The sequence below is a fragment of the Mustela erminea genome, chromosome 13 (assembly GCF_009829155.1).
Source record: "Mustela erminea isolate mMusErm1 chromosome 13, mMusErm1.Pri, whole genome shotgun sequence".
NCBI classification, from domain to species: Eukaryota; Metazoa; Chordata; class Mammalia; order Carnivora; family Mustelidae; genus Mustela; species Mustela erminea.
Genome location: NC_045626.1, coordinates 8,116,311 through 8,134,818, shown reverse-complemented (window position 1 = coordinate 8,134,818; position 18,508 = coordinate 8,116,311). Strand labels below are relative to the sequence as shown.

Below are 18,508 nucleotides of genomic sequence, written 5' to 3'. Positions count from 1 at the left end.
GCCACACCTCACTGGGGCTGCCCTGCTTCCTCACCTCTGGTGCTGGGCCTTCTGGTCTTTTGCCTGACTAGCTCTACTCTGACATTCGAAAAAAAAAAAATTTTAAAGATTGATTTATTTATTTTTAAAGAGTGGGGAGAGGAAGAGAGAGAGAATCTCAAGCCGACTCCCCGTGGAGCACAGAGCCTGATGCCAACCCTGAGACCATGAGTTGAGCCCAAACCAAGAGTCCACCATTCAACCGACTGGGCGACTAGGGCGCCTCATCATTCAAAAAAATTTTAAATGTTACTTCAGTTTGTGTCAGCTACCAGAAGAGCAGATGGGAAGCCTACCTTCTAGACCTTCCATTATATATATTTTAGCAATTCCCAGCCCTATTGCACAGCCTCTGCTCCTAATATCTGCTGTTGTATCTGCGAGGAAGGCAACGGATCCCTGCACCGGTGCCGCCCTCTGCGCTGACTCTGTCCTTGGCTTCCCTTCTACCTCGTGCCCTCCCACTGCCTGCCATTGCTGGAATTCTCTCCGTGCTCTGTTTTTAAAATCCATCTTCTTTCCCTTAGAATTGTTAGTGCTGAGCACTGCAGTTTTATCTTCACTTTTCATAAGACTTCTGTAAAGTAGATATTTTAAACTTTAATCCCACTTCCAATCTCCAGATTTATGTGACCAATTAAAACAAAATCTATTTATTTATTTATTTTAGAGAGAGAAGAGAGAGCACAGGAGCAAGCGTGCATGTGAGCTGGGAGAGGGCAGGGGAGAGGGGGAGAGGCAGACTCCCCGCTGAGCGTGGAGCTCAATGAGGGGCTGCATCTCTGGACCCTGAAGTCATGTCCTGAGCAGAGATCAAGAGTTAGGGGCACCTGGGTGGCTCATTCGGTTAAGCAGCTGCCTTCGGCTCAGGTCATGATCCCACAGTCCTGAAATCAAACTCTGCATCGGGCTCTCTCCTCAGCAGGAAGCCTGCTTCTCCCTCTCCCACTGCCCTGCTTGTATTCCCTCTCTCACTGTCTCTCTGTTAAATAAATAAAAAATAAAATCAAAAATAAAAGAAAAAGAAAAAGAAGAAAAGGAAGAAGAAAGAAATCAAGAGTTAGATGCTTAACCAGCTGAGCCACCAAGGTGTCCCTGCATGCCCAAATTTTTACAACTCATTTCCTGCTTGATATCTGTAGCACACCCCAAAACAATGAGTCTATGTAGAATGTACTATTTTCCTCCCAAAACAGTCACTTTGCCACATATAAACATATTTAAGTAGATTTTTCTATTAGCACTGCTGCTTTTTGAAAATAATTCAGTATCAGATCTGAGAATCAATACTGGCTCCTCCCCGTCTCTGATTCACTACAGACAACCAAATGTCTTGTCTTATTGGTGCTGCCTAGGAATGTCTGCCATCTGTGGTCTCTTTTAGTTGAAATTCTGCTTCTATAACTATTCTAAAGTATTGGTGAGACTTTTCAATGGTTCTTTTTCCTGCCTGCTCAATTATCCTTGTAGTCCCGCCACACTGATTTTCTGAATTTCAGTTTGAAACATATAATTCCCCTTCTTAAATATTCCCAGGGCTTTTCTTTACCTAGAGTAATAATTAATTTTAAACTTGCAACTCAAAGCTATCCACAATACCTACCATTGTTTCATTTAGGTATTTTTTTTATTATGTAGTATTTCAAGTGTACTGAAAATTACATAGTATCATGTTACAAATCATATATGGACTACACATATTTTACCAACGTTATCATAGTAGTTTTTCTTTCTGCTTTAAATTTTCTAAGATAGGAAAATGTTGACAGTTGAAGACCCATTTAAACCTCTTGACATTAAAACACTCAACAGTCCTATTCAGTAATTAACCATGTGGCTACATAGATCTAGCTTGTTCATTTCAATGGTTGTATTGTTTTCTATTGCATAAATAAGCTTCTCTTCCTCTGTTAATGGGCACTTATGAGGTTTTTCTGGTTTTGCTCTTATAAACCGTGCTTCAGCAAATACATACATACATTCTCCTTGATCACGTGTATCCAGGTTTCCCTAAGGTTTGTAAGTAGAAGTAGAGTTGCTGCTTTTTGACATGTACAACTTCCCTTTACTAGATGTTTTCAGATTGCTCACAATAAATTGTTTAAATCCATATGCCTGGAACAATGAAACAAGAGAACTTTTCTCACATCCTCAGCAGCACTTGATACTGCTGTATTTCCTGAAATTATGAAATATTTCAAGCATGCAGAGAATATGTGTGCTTTCTTTAAAAACAACATTTTGCAGTATTTTCTCCAGATTTTTAGAAAAGAAATAAAATGGATGAAGTTGAAGCTTTTGTGTATCCTAAACACTAACTTCAGACATCAACTTATCTCTATTATTCAATGCATTTTTTCCCGAGTTTATTACAGATTTACATTTAAATAATATTTACTGTTGCTTTGCTGTTTCAACTTTATATAATTAGAATCATGTACTTTGGTGGGAGCCTGGTTGGCTTGGTGGGTTAAGCGTCTGCCCTTGGCTCAGGTTGTGACCCTGGGATCAAGCTCCCTGTCCAGCTCCCTGCTCCGTGGGGAGCCTGCCTCTCCCTCTCCCTCTGCTTGCTGCTCCCCCTGCTTGTGCGTGCTCTCTCTCTCTCTCTGTTGTCAAATAAATAAAATCTTAAAAAAAAAAATCATACACTTTGTGACTTCCTGCAACATACTTGTTTTTCCTCAAGATTTTTTTTTGAGATTTAAGCATTTTGGTTGAGTTCCAGTTTATAGATTTGACTTCTCTATATGATTATTTTGTAGAAATACTCCACAGTTTGTATTTCCCAATACATATGTGCAAGAGGTCTCTTGGTTGGTGTGTTTGTTTAGGTTACATGCTTAGAGGTATTTGCTGGGTAGAGTTTGGCACATACTTACAGGATACTGCCAAGTTGTTTCCAGATGGTGTATCCAAATGCACCCTCCACTCAATTCCCCCAGCTTTTTCTTCTGCTTCCTCTCCAACACCTGATATTTTCAGGTGAGACTTTTTTCTCCTTTGGGTAAATGGGTGTTTAAGTTATATTTCTCTGCAGTTTGAACATATTTTCATATGTTTATTGACCAGCTGATTTTCCTGGTTTGTGAATTTTCTCTTCAGTTCCAGTGATCATTTTTTTTATGCAATATATCTTCTTAATCATTTATAGGAGTTCCATCTATACTTTGAATACTACTCCTTTGTAATTATAAATCATACAACTATCTTCTCTCGTGCTATGGTTCTCCTTTTAATTTGTTTATGGTCTCTGGTGTCTTACTGACATTTTAAATTTTAATGAAATCAAACTTATTTCTTTTATGGCTTGCACTTTTTTGGTCTTATTTAAGAAGTGATTCCGTACTGTAACATAAAACTGCTGTTTTCTATTTTATTATATTGTTTTCATGTATTTCTATATATGCTTAGATCTTTAATCAACCTATAATTAATCCTCATTTTAAGATTTAAGTTTGTAATCTTAGTTTCCACATGAATACCCAAATTTCAGCTCCATTTAGTAAATATTCTTATCCATGAGCTTGTTAAAGTCAGCTTCTCAGATTTCATGTACGTGGTTCCAATATTTTGTTATATTTACTCTTATATTTTAACATTTTTGTTGTTGTTTTGAATGACTTGTTTTTGTTTTAAATTAGATTTTCTTATTGGTTGTTATTTGTTTATAAGAAAGCTGTTCTTTTTTGTATATCTTGTATCTCACACTGATTTACTCATTGAAGATTGAATATATGGAGGGCTTCTTCGGTGCAGGCACTGTGTAGGTGTGCACGATACATCCAGCTAAATGCATGAAAACTGCCTGCAAAGAGTGCTTGCAAGGGGTCCGAAAAGATAAACGCACAGTTGCAAAGTAGAGGCATACGTGCCTTTGGCAAGGGAAGATGATGAGAAAATATGAGGGAATTGTAACACTGAGAACCAAGAAGTGTCCAGAGAAGTGAAGGTGTTGGAATTAGTTCTGATGGAGGAGCAGAGGCTGATTGGGTGGGTACGCGGGAGGGGCTGGGGGGGATAAGAGGAGTGACCGGGGCAGGGTAGAGGTAGGGTAGAGGGTAGAGGTAGGGTAGAGGGTAGAGGTAGGGTAGAGGGTAGAGGGCCACGGAGTATCTGTGGCCGTGAACAAGAATGCCAGTGAGCCAGCCAGAGGAGGGTCAGAGTTTAGAAGACATTTAAAGTTACAAAAAGTTAGAACCTTGATGCATAGTCAGAGGGTTTTCAGAAGAGTTTTAAGCGAGGGAGTAAGTAAGACAGTCACAATGATGCATGTGAGGTTGGGACTGGCACGGGCGGGGCTGGCAACAGGGATGCTGGACGGAAGTTATCCAGAAAGTGCAAGAAAGAGTCTGCACGGACAGAAGAGAGAGAAAGACGCTTTACCGTCACATTCAGAGGAGTGTCTTTTGCGTATTGTACCATTATATAGAAATGGATGAATAATCGTCCCTCTTCTGGTCCTTTGAAGATATATACTGACTTTACTCAGTATTATTTCTTCTGCTCCCAGTATCATCACTTATCACAGGCTGCACATCATTTAAGACCATTAAAAACGTCACCTCACTTTCAAAGCTTTTTCTAGAATGTCTAAAAAATATGTGACTCTCTCCCTTCCCCCTTTCAATTATTTACAGTCCTTTGCTTGGACTCTCTTTACCTTTATTCCTGCATTGCTTGTTGTTATTGGTTCATGAAATTAATTTTTTTAATTATCCCACAATCATATTTATTATATAATAGCTCCCTAAAATATATTAAGGGACTCCTGAGTGGCTTAGTCAGCTAAGTGTCCGACTCTTTGATTTCTGCTCGGGCCACGGTTTCATGGGTCATAGGGTCAAGCCCTGCCCCAGGCACCACACTCAGCAAAGAGTCTGCTTGAAGATTCCTTCCCCTAACACTACCCCTAGTCACGTGCACTTGTGCACCTGCTGTCTTTCACTCTCTCTCAAATAAATAAATCTTTAAAAAAATTCATTAAAAATAAAAATTGCAATAATAATAGGGCAATGAATAGTTTGAAAATAAATTCATATTTTAACTTAATTTATTATTTTTTAAAATTTATTTATTTATTTGAGAGAGAGAGCAAGAGTGGGAAGAGGGGCAGAAAGAGGGAGAGAGAGAATCTCAAGCAGACTGTGTGCGCTGACCGGGGAGTTGGCTGAAGCAGGGTCAGTCTCATAGCCTTGAGATCATGACCTGAGATGAAACCAAAAATTGGATGCTTAGCCAGCTGAGCCACCCAGGCGCTCAAAGAAAAATATTTTTATTTAAAAAAATTTTTAAAGATTTTTATTTATTTATTTGAGAGAGAGAGAGCGAGAGCATGAGCAGAGGGAGGGGCAAAAGTAGAAGCAGGCTCCCCGCTGAACAGGGCGACCAGTTTGGGGCTTGATCGCAAGAACCCCGGGATCATGACTTGAGCCTAAGGCAGCTGCTTAATGGACTGAGTGACTCAGGTGCCCCCAAAATATCTTTAAATGCAATATTTCAAGCAATCTCAAATCAGATATTTGTAGTTTTTAGTCAAAATGATTCTGATTTAAAATGTTGAAAACTGTTTATGCGTTAAAATTCAGGAAGTCACATAACTAGTGAACATGTACTTAATCTTCAGATTCTGTGTCCCCTTGACTTTATTTCTCTATCCCCATATTAAGGAGCTAGGCAAGACTATCTGACTATTTTAACTGTACCGTATTATAAATAGATACATTTATTTATGGGTTTTTAAAAAAATCTCTGAAGAAATTCTTCCTGACGTAGTACCATGAATTTGCTCTCCATTTTATTCTGATAGTTCAAATTTCAATTTTCCTGCATGGGTTTTCAGTTCACCTGGAATAATTCTTTGTTAGTGTTAGATGTAATGATCAGATTAATTTTCTAATTATCTTTAGCCAATTTTCTCATCACTATTTGCTAAATAGTCTATCCTTTTCTGTTCACATTTAAAGTTACTTTCTTCATAAACCAAGTTCCTGTGTGTGTATGGATTATATCTAGGTTCTCTAATCTGCCCAATTGTTCCTTTGCATATAATAAGTCTTGGTACCTACCCCCACCCCCAAGTACTTTATCTTTCTTCTCCCAAATTGTCTGGGATCTCTTAATGCTTTATTTGTTATCTGATTTTTTTTTTCATTTATTTCTTTTCAGCATAACAGTATCATTATTTTTTCACCACACCCAGTGCTCCATGCAATCCGTGCCCTCTATAATACCCACCACCCAGTACCCCGACCTCCCACCCCCCCCGCCCGCCACTTCAGACCCCTCAGATTGTTTTTCAGAGTCCATAGTCTCTCATGATTCACCTCCCCTTCCAATTTACCCCAACTCCCTTCTCTCTAACTCCCCATGTCCTCCATGCTTTTTGTTATGCTCCACAAATAAGTGAAACCATATGATAATTGACTGTCTCTGCTTGACTTATTTCACTCAGCATAATCTCTTCCAGTCCTGTCCATGTTGCTACAAAAGTTGGGTATTCGTCCTTTCTGATGGAGGCGTAATACTCCATAGTGTATATGGACCACATCTCCCTTATCCCTTCATCCATTGAAGGGCATCTTGGTTCTTTCCACAGTTTGGTGACCAAAGGAAACAGTCAAGAAAACAAAGAGGCAACCCATGGAATGGGAGAAAGGTTGATATCCAGGATCTATAATGAACTCCTCAAACTCAACACACACAAAACAGACAATCATATCAAAAAATGGGCAGAAGATATGGACAGACACTTCTCCAATAAAGACGTACAAATGGCTATCAGACACATGAAAAAATGTTCATCATCACTAGCCATCAGGAAGATTCAAATTAAAACTACATTGAGATATCCTTACACCAGTTAGAATGGCCAAAATTAGCAAGACAGGAAACAACGTATGTTGGAGAGGATGTGGAGAAAGGGGAACCCTCTTATACTGTTGGTGGGAATGCAAGTTGGTGCAGCCTCTTTGGAGAACAGTGTGGAGATTCCTCAAGAAATTAAAAATAGAACTTCCCTATGACCCTGCCATTGCACTCCTGGGTATTTACCCCAAAGATACAGATGTAGTGAAAAGAAGGGCCATCTGTACCCCAATGTTTATAGCAGCAATGGCCATGGTCACCAAATTGTTATCTGATTTTAAGATTTGTTTTTAAGCTGCATCAAAAACCTTGCTGAAGTTGTAATTCAAATTCAAATTCTAAATTAGAAACACAATCATAAATGAGTTTTAGACATTAGATGATTCAACATCTTGTTACAGATATGGAAATGGAAACCCAAAGGAGTGAATTCAGATAATCCATAAAAACCATTTTGAGTCTAAATTTCTTGGGAAAATTAAATGACTAAAATTTGGACTGTGCTGCTAAACACTATAGATCATGATAATACTTTTAAAAAATAATAAGATGGAAAACACAGGAAAATCTATGAAAATTAAATAGGCAGTGAAAACAGTGAATTGTAAAAAATGTCAAAGATTACCATTTTAATAAACGTCTATACCAATGTATCCACTTTGTAAGTACAGTATATTTTACATTTTGACTATTTAATGCTCTTTTCTAACACCAGTTATTCTTAATTCCTTCCAGTCTAATGTATTTACCCTTCTTCTAAACTTGTCTTCACTTTGTTCATAATTCTTTATGGCCTTTAGCTTAGTCCGCTTTGTATTGTACTCGTGATTAGATTATATAAAATATAGAAACCACAATGTACATATAGAAGGGAATATAGATTATAAAATATAGAACAGACCAGTAAATGGCATAATTGATATTTACACTCCAGGATAATTTTTACTTTCTTACAATAAAATTTGGGCACCCACCATTTTCAGTGGGCATGACTTATGGATATTATAGAATTTGTCTAATGAATCTCCTACTGTTTGATTCCCCTTACCCTTTAGATAATGTCTTAGAAGGGTAATTGTTGGGTCAGAGTTCTATATTTAGTAATTTTAAAATCTGAGATAATTACATAAAAGACTTATATAGGTTATAAAATAATTGAGAGAATTCTGTATACCCTCATCCAGCTCTCTCTTATGTCGATATCTTACATAGCATAGAATAAGTCTCTCTTAATCTTTTTGTGTCACTACTTGTATTAAAAATAGCAAGCCATGTTTTAACATTCTGTTTCTTTAAAGCCCAAGCCATTTATGATAACAACCAAAGAAAATGAAACAAAGAGAACTTGAAAATAGGTTACAGTTAAACACTGAGGTATTCCATAATATAGCTTATAATTAGTGAACACTTTCAATAAAAATGATTAAACTAACCAAGTTTATCAATATAATTCTTCTAAAATGGATTGAAAGATACCAAACCTATAGACAAACTGAATGAAAAGTGAAAACTAGTGGAAGCTGATTGTTCACGCATAATACTATTTTGAGGAAAGAGAAGGGACAGATACGCATATTTCTGATTTCAACAAGGTTTCAATGTGTAAAATTAACCTTATTCACAGTTCAGCAGATTTAATTAATTAACTACCGAGTACTGGCAACAATCATGCATTTGTTGGTGTTAATGACTATGTATTAATGTTCAAAGTTTACAAGCTTGGATTCTGTCTTCAAAAAGAAAAGAAAGACCAAAAAAAAAAAAAAAAAAAGGTCTCTAATACTCTAATGGAAGAAATTAAGATTTTATTTGAAACAAATTAATATAATTTTTAAAATATGTCCTTAAGAAACACTTGTTTGCGTTTATGCTTACAGTGTATAAAATGAATTAAGCTAAAGAGTAGTTCTTTAGGATTTCATGATTCAAGATGAAATGGGTGGGCATTATGTGTTCTGGCCAAAGGAGTGCTATTAAACCAGGCTTTAAGGCTGTGGACATGTCTACTTGACCTTAAAACACAGCGCTTTGCTTGCTTTCATGATTCTGATTATGGCAAAATCATAGGTATGCCAGTTCGTGGAACTATGGTATTGAGTAAAATCATAGTTGCTGTCCTCACTGAGTTTTATTTAAAGAGCCTGATGCTTGTGCATCCCAGTGGGTTTGGATCCAGTTTGTCAATATGTTGATAAAATTTAAATTCCTTTTTAAATTGAAATAGAATGCATCCAGGGTTTCTAGGAGATTTGCTAGTACTACATTTACTAATGCTAATTGAATACAGCCTCTGCTTGATGGACAGGTAGTGAAACACTCTTAGAAAGCAAGTTTCAGTTTGCCGCCTTGATTTTTTTTTTTTTGGAGACTCACTAAGGTATTTTTAAATATTTTATTGTGTAATTGAACGGCAAGGACATAATAGCTTTGACATCTGAGGCTCCACTCAGGTTTTGCAAGACTGTGATAGAAATGTCAGGGCAAGTTAGGGACGTCTTCTAAGTGAGCAACTTTTTTTTTTTTTAATGCACCAAATTTTGTAAGTTAATTATAATGTAATAAAAATGCATTTTAACCAAAATAGTGGCCAAAAGTTACCCCAGAGAGAGATAAATCTCATATACATGCAAGTCTCACGCTGTCCTTGCAAATGTAGTGCAGTAAGTCACATTTACTGGGAGGAGTTCCCTTGCTGGGCTCTTAGGCTGTGAATAGGACTGAGCAACGCTCCCTATGCTCACAGTTTTTGAGGTTTTGCTCTGTCTGTATACTCTGTATACACGGGAGAGAAGAAAACCAGATACTCTTTCCTTTTTAAAGACCTGGATGTAGCAAGTTTGGAAAGAAATGGGAGTGTTTCTTTTCAGGAACTAGTTAAATATATAGCGCTTATGTGACATTAAAATAACTAGAAAGAACACAGAGATGGAAAGAACTGCAGGAATTTCACATCTGGGATTTTGTCACATGTATTCCTACAGACTTTCTCATCTCAGGTTTCCTGTACCCCGTGAGGTCGTAGCAGCATGTGACGGACATCAGCAGAATGCTCTGTGCCCCGGGTTTATCACCCCCACCAGAGAAACCTTTTCTCTTTGCACATGGTTTTTCCGCTGGGGTCAGTCAGTCTCAATTTTCATTGTGGCTTTTAAGTGTTTTGTACGGACTTTTGAACTTCTTTTCTGAGCAGAAGCGTGTGAGGTTGTGTCTGCTTGGTGTGGAAATTTTGAAGGGTCTGAGAGTCTTCCTAGAAAGAGGAGAAACAAGGTTCACAACCAGGTAAAGCTGTTTGATACAGTTTTTCCAGTTTTCATTCATTCCTCTAACACTTGCTGACTTCTGGCCCTCCCCGCATTCTTCTTCAGTAACGTTTCTGTCGAGTACTGCCTGTATGATCTTTGGCAAACTATTAAACACTGCACTTGAAACTCCTCGTGGGAAAAACAGAATTCCTACCCTTGCGACCGTGGTGAGGCTCATGTAAAAGGAAGGGAAATCGCATGAACCTCTCAAGATGAGTGTGCACTGAGGTTCGTGTGCAGCATGTTTCCTGGGGATGCTCTTGGGAGAGACACCTGGAAAGCAGCGAAGAAGGTAGGACTGGCAGAGGGAGAAGCGGACCCAGTGGGCTCTGACCCTGGCATCGCTCCAGAGAACTGCTGCAAATTCATGCAGAGGAACCAGCCTTCCCAGCCCGCGTCAGCCAGTCACCGGGCCTCTCAGCTTGTCTCTCTCCTTGGTAGCTGGTGATTTTTACGTCTGCCTAATCGTGCATTTATCAAATATTTTTATCTGCACACTCTGGGAGAGAGACAAACAAGACATGGGCCCTTCCATTAAGATCACATTGAACTGGTAGAGGTGGTCTTTTGTGGGCGCTTGTAGAACTCATAACAATAATAATAATAATAATAATAATAATAATAATAGTAATAATAATATGTTCCATGTTTGTGAGACATAGGAAAAAAGTGTTTGTAATAGATTGTGGACATGGAGTGAGAAAGGATTCCTTGAAGAGTGAATCTTGCACTGTGGGGCTTATATCTGGATTAATGATGAATGGTCAGAAGTTCAAGTTGCAGAAGAGCATTAAGTATTATTTTTTGCACTTTAATGAATGTATTTTAAATACATTTATTTTAAATACTGAGCCTGCGTGGCTCAGTGGGTTAAGTGACTGCCTTCAGCTCAGGTTATGACCCCAGGGTGCTGGGATCCACTCCCTCATGGGACCCAGTCCCACATCCTGCTTCCTGCTCAGCAGGGAGTCTGCTTCTCCCTCTGCCCTTCCCCCATTCCTGATCTCTCTCTCGCTCTCTCAAATAAAGAAATAATATCTTTTAAAAAATCAATAAAAATAAAATATTTTATTTGCTTATCTTTCTCCTACAGTATTTCCAATCTATCTTTTTTTTTAATTTTCAAAGAACATGTCATTTGCGTACAAGGAAAGCTATATAGATAAGTTTTCAAATGAGTATTTTCCTCTCTTTCAGTTTTATCCCCCTGAAGTATACCTACTCTTAACTTTTTTTTATGTGTGCTTTTCTTTAGATACATAGAGATACTATTTAAGATCATATTTTTTCCTTTGCTATGAAAGTTGATGAAGTTAGCACACTTATAATTCTTCTCCTAGGAAGAAGACATGCATGCTACTGTAACTTCTTCAGGTTTTTAATATTTACCTTCTATCTTGTACTTACAGTTCTTATACCTTTGGAAACCTTAGTTCCGTATTTAAATGTGTGTGAGAGTCACCACTGCAGCCGCTCGCTTCCTAAGTGCTTTGTTTTGATACCCCTCTGGATTAGCTTGCTTTCATCATTAAATAGTTGTTTTCAGGAAGATATTAAGAAGATTCACGACATGGGGAACCTGGGTGGCTCAGTGGGCTTAGCATCCAGCTCTTGATATCGGCTCAGGTCACGATCTTAGGGTTGTGAGATCGAGCCCGGTGATGGGCTCCCTGCTAGCAGGGCATCTGATTGAGATTCTCTCCCTCTTTCTCCACCCCTCCCCCTGTTGGCTCTCTCTCTCAAATAAGTAAATCTTAAAAATTTTTTAAAAAAAAGTAGTTATGACATGTTTTCTGGCTTATGGCACACCTATGAGTATCTGCCTGGTCCTCTTACACTTGGAAGATAACTTGACCTTGAATATATTTCTTGGGTTAGTCTTCACTGAGACCCTTGTAGAGACTGGGTCCACTGTATTTCAGTGCTGATGATGTGGAGAATTTTGGTCTTTTGATTATCGAACTTTTTTTTTACAAATGGCTTTTTCTTCTTGGGTTTCCACTCTTACTAAAAATATATATTTTGGGGTGCCTGGGTGACTGTTGGTTAACTGTGAGACTCTTACTTTTGGCTCAAGGTCATAATCACAGGGTCATGATACGGAGCCCTGAGTGGGGCTCTGCATTCAGTGGGGAGTCAGCTTGGGATTCTCTCTCTCCCTCTCTCCCTCTGCCTCTGTCCTGGCTCATGCTCTGGCTCTCTCAAATAAATAAGTCTTCAAGAAAGAAAGAAAGAAAAAGAAAGAAAGAAAGAAAGAAAGAAAGAAAGAAAGAAAGAAAGAAAGAAAGGAAGAAAGAAAAGAAGTGTGTTTGCCTTGGACTTTATGTAAGGTTGCAGTCCTAGAGAAGAAAAAAATCTGCACATTGTCTAACTGAAACTTGAATACATGTACTGAGTGAGTGGGTAGTGAAATTCAGCAGTTTCTTGAAGTATTTCATATCATGCTATTGAATTCTCAACAGGCTAATTAAAAAAGTAGTTGACTACTTTAAGCTTCGATATAGCAATAGAAGACAAAACTACTAAAATAAAACTTTTCAAATTAATTCTCTATACTTCCTTATTCCTGGTATATTTTGTGTGTATTTTTAATTTGTATTAAATCATTCTTAATAGCCAACCAAAAAGCACCTTTATATCAATAACAGATGAAATTGTAGTAATATTTCACTGTAGTTATTATCATACTATGTTACTGTCAAAACGGCATAAAAGGATGACAAAGATTCTATTATAAGAGTGTTTAACTTTTGAAATTCAATAATTACATTGTTCCTTTTCAGTCCATCTTTCTGTTTCATGGTAAGTACTTCCCTTTCAAGATTTCAATTCTTTCCTGCTTTTTGAAACATTTTTGCAATGGAAGACAAGGAAAAATAAATGTAATAGGACATCTTTGTACATAACGTCTATGGCTGTATGTAGTTTAATAAGAACTAGCTTGAACTTTGTTTCTTATACAGAAAAATTTTCAAAGCCATACCACACCTACCCCTAGTGACTCACACAAACATGGCTAGCATAGATAACTTAAATTTACAAGTTATTTCTGAAGTAGAGAAGTATATTTTTTGGCCCAGCAGAACATGTTGGACAATGTAACGATAAATGTACATACAAATCCACTATTCTTTTTTAAAAATAGAAATATCAATAGCCAAGGGATGCACAGAATGATTATTCATTCAACAGCTGTTGTACCTGAAAAGCCCCACAGGTGTTCTGTGATATGAAGTCATGGCCAGGTAGAAGTAAAATACCAACATGCATAATGTAGTACGAAATGTTTTGAGTGCCTTAGAAAGACACAATAAAATATTTTGGATATTAAGAGAAGAGAAAAAATTGTCTGGCTCAAAAGAGGGCAGAGTTCAAGAAAAATACTTTAGAAAAAAGATAACATTTAAGCTGCAGATTAAAATATGGTTACCCTGGGATATGCTGAGATGGAGTCAGAGAACAAAATAAGAATCCTAAGGATTTTTATAATCCGAAATTGTTTACAATCCCTGCATAATTAGTCTTTCTTCTGCTTTGTGTTGTATTTTTAAAAATTTCACCTTTAATGTTGTTTTTGACTTGTTTTACTCCATCTTTAAAATAGGGTAAATTTTCTCATCTTATGAATATTAACAAAGTTATTTGGAATTATCTTTTATGTGCTTTTCCTTTTTAAGTATCTTTAAGAATTCTTAATATGCTTTGAAAGTTATTTTTTAGCAATGGAGGTTTAATATCTGCTTGATACTTTCTACATGCTGATTATCGTCTTGAAGCCACTTGTGTTTTCCCCTCAACAGGTATCACAATTTCAAATTATGTCCCTCTGTCCTTACTATATTAGTGTTGTTCTTTCCCACTAACTGTGAGTTGCATAAGTCAGGGACCGCTTCCATTTTTCCTCACTGCATTCTCATGGCACAAGGCTGACCCTTAGCAAGTACTCAACAAATACGCCCTGAATCGATACACAAATAAGTGGGGGGAAGGGAATGAATGATGCTTCACACTCATTTTATCTAAAAATAATGAAGGGACTTTCATTTGGTGTAAAAAGGATATATATGGGGTAGGAGTCTACCTCACAATAAATGCATCAGTAGATTCAGGGCCTGAATTAATTTTATAAAGTCAAAAACTGTATTCAGAATGGAGCTGTAGTGTTTTGAACATGGATCTCCCTTGTTGATTTTAAAAGATCTCCATATTTATGGTAAGATTTTAGTGTCCGGACATGAAATTTGACTACCTGTTGAAGGCATAGCTACTTTCTCAGCAGACAACTAGAGACCGACGTCCCGAGAGATCCTGGGAAAACACCACAGTTTAGTGGTTAATTTTATGGATTCTAAAGCATCATGTTCTTAGGAGGAAACCCAGAGTCAGCACTTAGCACAGCGCAGCCTGGGGAAATATATCTCTTCCTTGTTCCCCACTTTATCCTCAGCCAAATGGTGTTGGCAGATGATTAAATCAGTTAAATCCTTTAGAAAAATGACGCGAGTCCTATGACAGTACAAGTATCCTATGATTGTAGGTAATAGGTTACATCTGGGGAGGACAGAGGTTAAGCTGGAGAGATCTGAATCCGTATCTGCTTTGTCCATCGTGCAAGAGAGTAACTAACGGAGGGCCATGTATGTCCCATTTCTTTTCGAATTCTGTTGACTGACTTGACTGTGCTGGGCTTAGTCTGAACTCCATAGTGTGACTTCAGGACCATTCAGGATCCTTTACTGCTTTATTCTCCAGTATTTTACTGGGCCACTTTCTGTCTCTTGTACTACTTGCTCCCACCACACCCCTGACTCTCTCTCGCTTCAGGGGTTGCTGATACTGCTCGCTAGACAGAGACCCGCAGCATTCTCAGTACTGCATTCTGCCAGTTTCCGAATCTCAGATATCGCCTCCTCTAGGCGGTGATCCCAAGTCCAGGGCGGAGGTCATGTCTGTGCACTTCCATAGCCTCCTGTGTACATCCCGTATTGTGCTTAGTGTATTCTACATGTAATCTTGCTTTACAATGCTATATCCAGATGGTTTAGTTCCTCCCTCTCTTTGTGTTTTTCTCCACACACACACACACACACGTGTACATATGCATACATGTGCACAGAGACACCGATTTTATAATATTTACATTTATATTAAAATTATATATGTGTATGTATGTATGTGTGTATATATATATAATTTCTGGCTGAATAGTGTTTCATGTATAAATATGCCATATCACGTTTTCCCATTTATCAGCTAATGGCATTTGATCTGTTTTTACCTTTTGGTGATAGTGAATCATGCTTCTTTAAACATTCTTATGTAAGTTTTTAATGATGCCTTTTTAAAAAATATATATTAATTTGAGAGAGAGAGTGTATGAGTGTAGGCAGGGGCAGAGGGAGAAGAGGAGAACCTCAGGCAGACTCCATGCCCAGAGCAGAGCCCAACATGGGGCTCTGTCCCCGACCCTGAGCCGAAACCAAGAGTTAGACGCTCACCTGACTGAGCAACCTAGGCACCCAAATGGTACCTTTCAAAATTCTTTTGAATATGTATGTATGGGTGGAATCAATGTCTCATATGGTAATTTTCTGTTTCACATCTGGAGGAAACTCAAAACGGCTGCTCCGTTTTACATTCCACCAGCAATGCAAAAATATTCTAATCATCCATATCCTCACAACACTTGATATTTTCTGTATTGTGATGATGGTGATGATTAATGGGCATAAAGTGGTATCTCATTGTAGTTTTGATTTCATTTCTCTGCTGAATAATATGCTGAGCATCATTTCATGGGCATGTTGGCCATTTTTACATCTTTGGAGAAACGCTTACTTAAGTCACTTGTCCATTTGAGGGGAGTTAGTTGTTTTGTTGTTGTTGACTTGTGAAGTTTCTTTATATATTCTGAACACTAGACCTTTGTCATTTATATGACTTCCAGTATGTTCCTCTATTCTGTAAGTTGTCTTTCCACTTTCTTGGTAATATGCTTTGATGCACAAATAATTTAATTCTTATGAAATCTAATTTTACTTATTTTCTTCTTTTGTTGCTTGTGCTTTCAGTCATATCCAAGAACCCTTTGCCAAATCTAATGTTATTTACCTGTATGTTTTCTTTTAATAGTTTTATAGTTTTAACTCTTACATTTAGGTCTTTGATTCATCTTAAGTTAATTTCTTCATGTGGTATGAACTTCTTCCTTTTTTTTTTTTTTTTTTTGATGTGGATTGCCCATTGTCACAGCACTATTTATTGAAGAAATTATTTTTTCTTCATTGAATGGTCTTGGCACCCTGGTTGAACGTGAGGTGGCCATAGATGTATGGTCTTATTTCTAGGTTCTTTGCTCTGTTTTATTGATCCACATGTCTAGCTATTCTTATGACAGCATTGCAATGTTAAGATTATTGTAGCTTTCTATCAAGTTTTAAAATTGGGAAATGAGTCCTTTAGCTTTGTTCTTCTTTGGCTATTTGAGGTTAATTATAATTCCATATGAATGTTTAATCATATGAATGTTTTGTCAGAGGCTAATGGGATTTTGATAGGAATTGCTTTGGATATGTAGATCACTTGCTGGGGTGGGATATTGCTATTTTAACACTATTATGTCTTCTGAATGATGAGCCTGGGATGTCTTTCCATTTATTTAGATTCTTTATTTTTGAGATTTATTGTCATTTCAGCATCCAAGTCTTGCAGTTCCTTGGTTACATTTACTCTCGAGTATTCCATTTTTATGCTATCATACAGGGAGCTGTTTTCTTTTTTTAAGATTTACTTATTTATTTAGAGAAAGAGACAGCGGAGGGGAATAGGAGAGAGTATCTTGAGCAGACTCCACACTAAATGTGGAGCCCCATGGGGACCTCCATCTCACAACCCTGAGATCATAGCTTGAGCCAAAACCAAGAGTCAGACACTTAACCAACTGAGCCACCCAGGTGCCCCTAAGTGGAATTGTTTTTTAATTTCATTATTAGGTTATTCATTGCTAGTGTATAGAAATACATGTAAATATACAGACATCCCATGTCCATGGATGGTTAAAATGTCCATACTACCCCAAGCAATCTACAGATTCATTGCAATCTCTATCAAAATCCAGAGGACAATTTTTACAGAAATAGAAAAAAAAAATCCTGCCATTCATGTGGAACCAGAAGGACCACAAATGGCCAAATCAATCCTGAGAAAGAAGAGCGAAGATGGAGACATAACGTCTTGATTTCAAAATATAATATGAGGTTGCAGTAATCGAAACAACATGGTACCAGCATAAAGACTGACATACTGACCGGATGGAACAGAATAGAGGGCACAGAAGTAAATCCGCACATATGTGGTCAGTTCATCTTCAACGGTGATGTAAGGAATACACAACGGAGAGAAGATGGTCCCTGAAAGTGATGTTGGGGAAACTAGTACATATGCTTTTAACAATCGTTATAATGCTTCACAGGATCCCAGCAGATCCTTGAACTCCATGCTTGGTGGGTCAAAATTCACTTGATCTACTTTCTCCCTTAAGTCAGCAGAGAACCTTTGCTACATTGAGGGTCTGTAAAATAATTGTGTGTGTGTGTTTTAATATATAAAATGAACATATCTTAAACTATTTTAATATAAATACATATTCATATATATTATATATTTATACGTGTGTGTATTATTTTCATATATGAAAAAATCATACTGTAAAACATAGTGGGGTTTTTATCCAGGTTCCTTCTCCCCCCCCCCTTTTTTGGTAGTGTATGTGGAATATGTGTTTAGAACTGTGTGGAATCACAACTATATGTTGGGAGGCATTTGATCGATATGTCAGGTGTTTTTTTTTTTTTTTTTACATAGTGTGTGAAATAACATCCTTTGAGACTTGAGATTTTAATGATAGCAGATGAGAAGAATAGAACATTTTGGGGGTAAATACTACAACATAAAATGTAAAATATTGGCAATCCTTCTCTTTCAGTAAAATTACCTGCAGCTGTATTGGCAAATGACTCGTCATTTAAATTCAAAAAGCTACATTATGGGCAATTTGAACTCATTTATCTTTTAAAAATCCATGAAAATAATGACAGCATTAATCTTTTTCCCCCCAAAGAATTTACAACTAGTTTGAAATGCCAGTTCTCTGAAGAGATTTCCACTCATTATAGTGTATCCAGATTAAAAACCAGAATTTAAAGGAGGGATTCAGGACTTCAAATTTGTTTGAAATAGAGGAGACACGAGATTTCTACCACATAAAAATAAACTTTTGTCACTCAGGTATTACAGCCATGAAC

At 37.4% G+C, this 18,508-nt stretch overlaps 1 protein-coding gene and 1 long non-coding RNA gene across 2 annotated transcripts in view; one reads left to right on the top strand and one right to left on the bottom strand.

The window, feature by feature from the left end:
- DOK6 (docking protein 6) overlaps positions 1-18,508 on the top strand; it is a 376,586-nt gene that overhangs the window by 17,803 nt on the left and 340,275 nt on the right. The window lies entirely within an intron of this gene.
- On the bottom strand, positions 5,144-17,118 carry LOC116571575. Its single transcript, XR_004277917.1, has 3 exons — positions 17,059-17,118; positions 6,363-6,367; positions 5,144-5,181 (listed from the first exon to the last, which is right to left on the bottom strand). It is a non-coding gene; the product is annotated as an uncharacterized LOC116571575 (long non-coding RNA).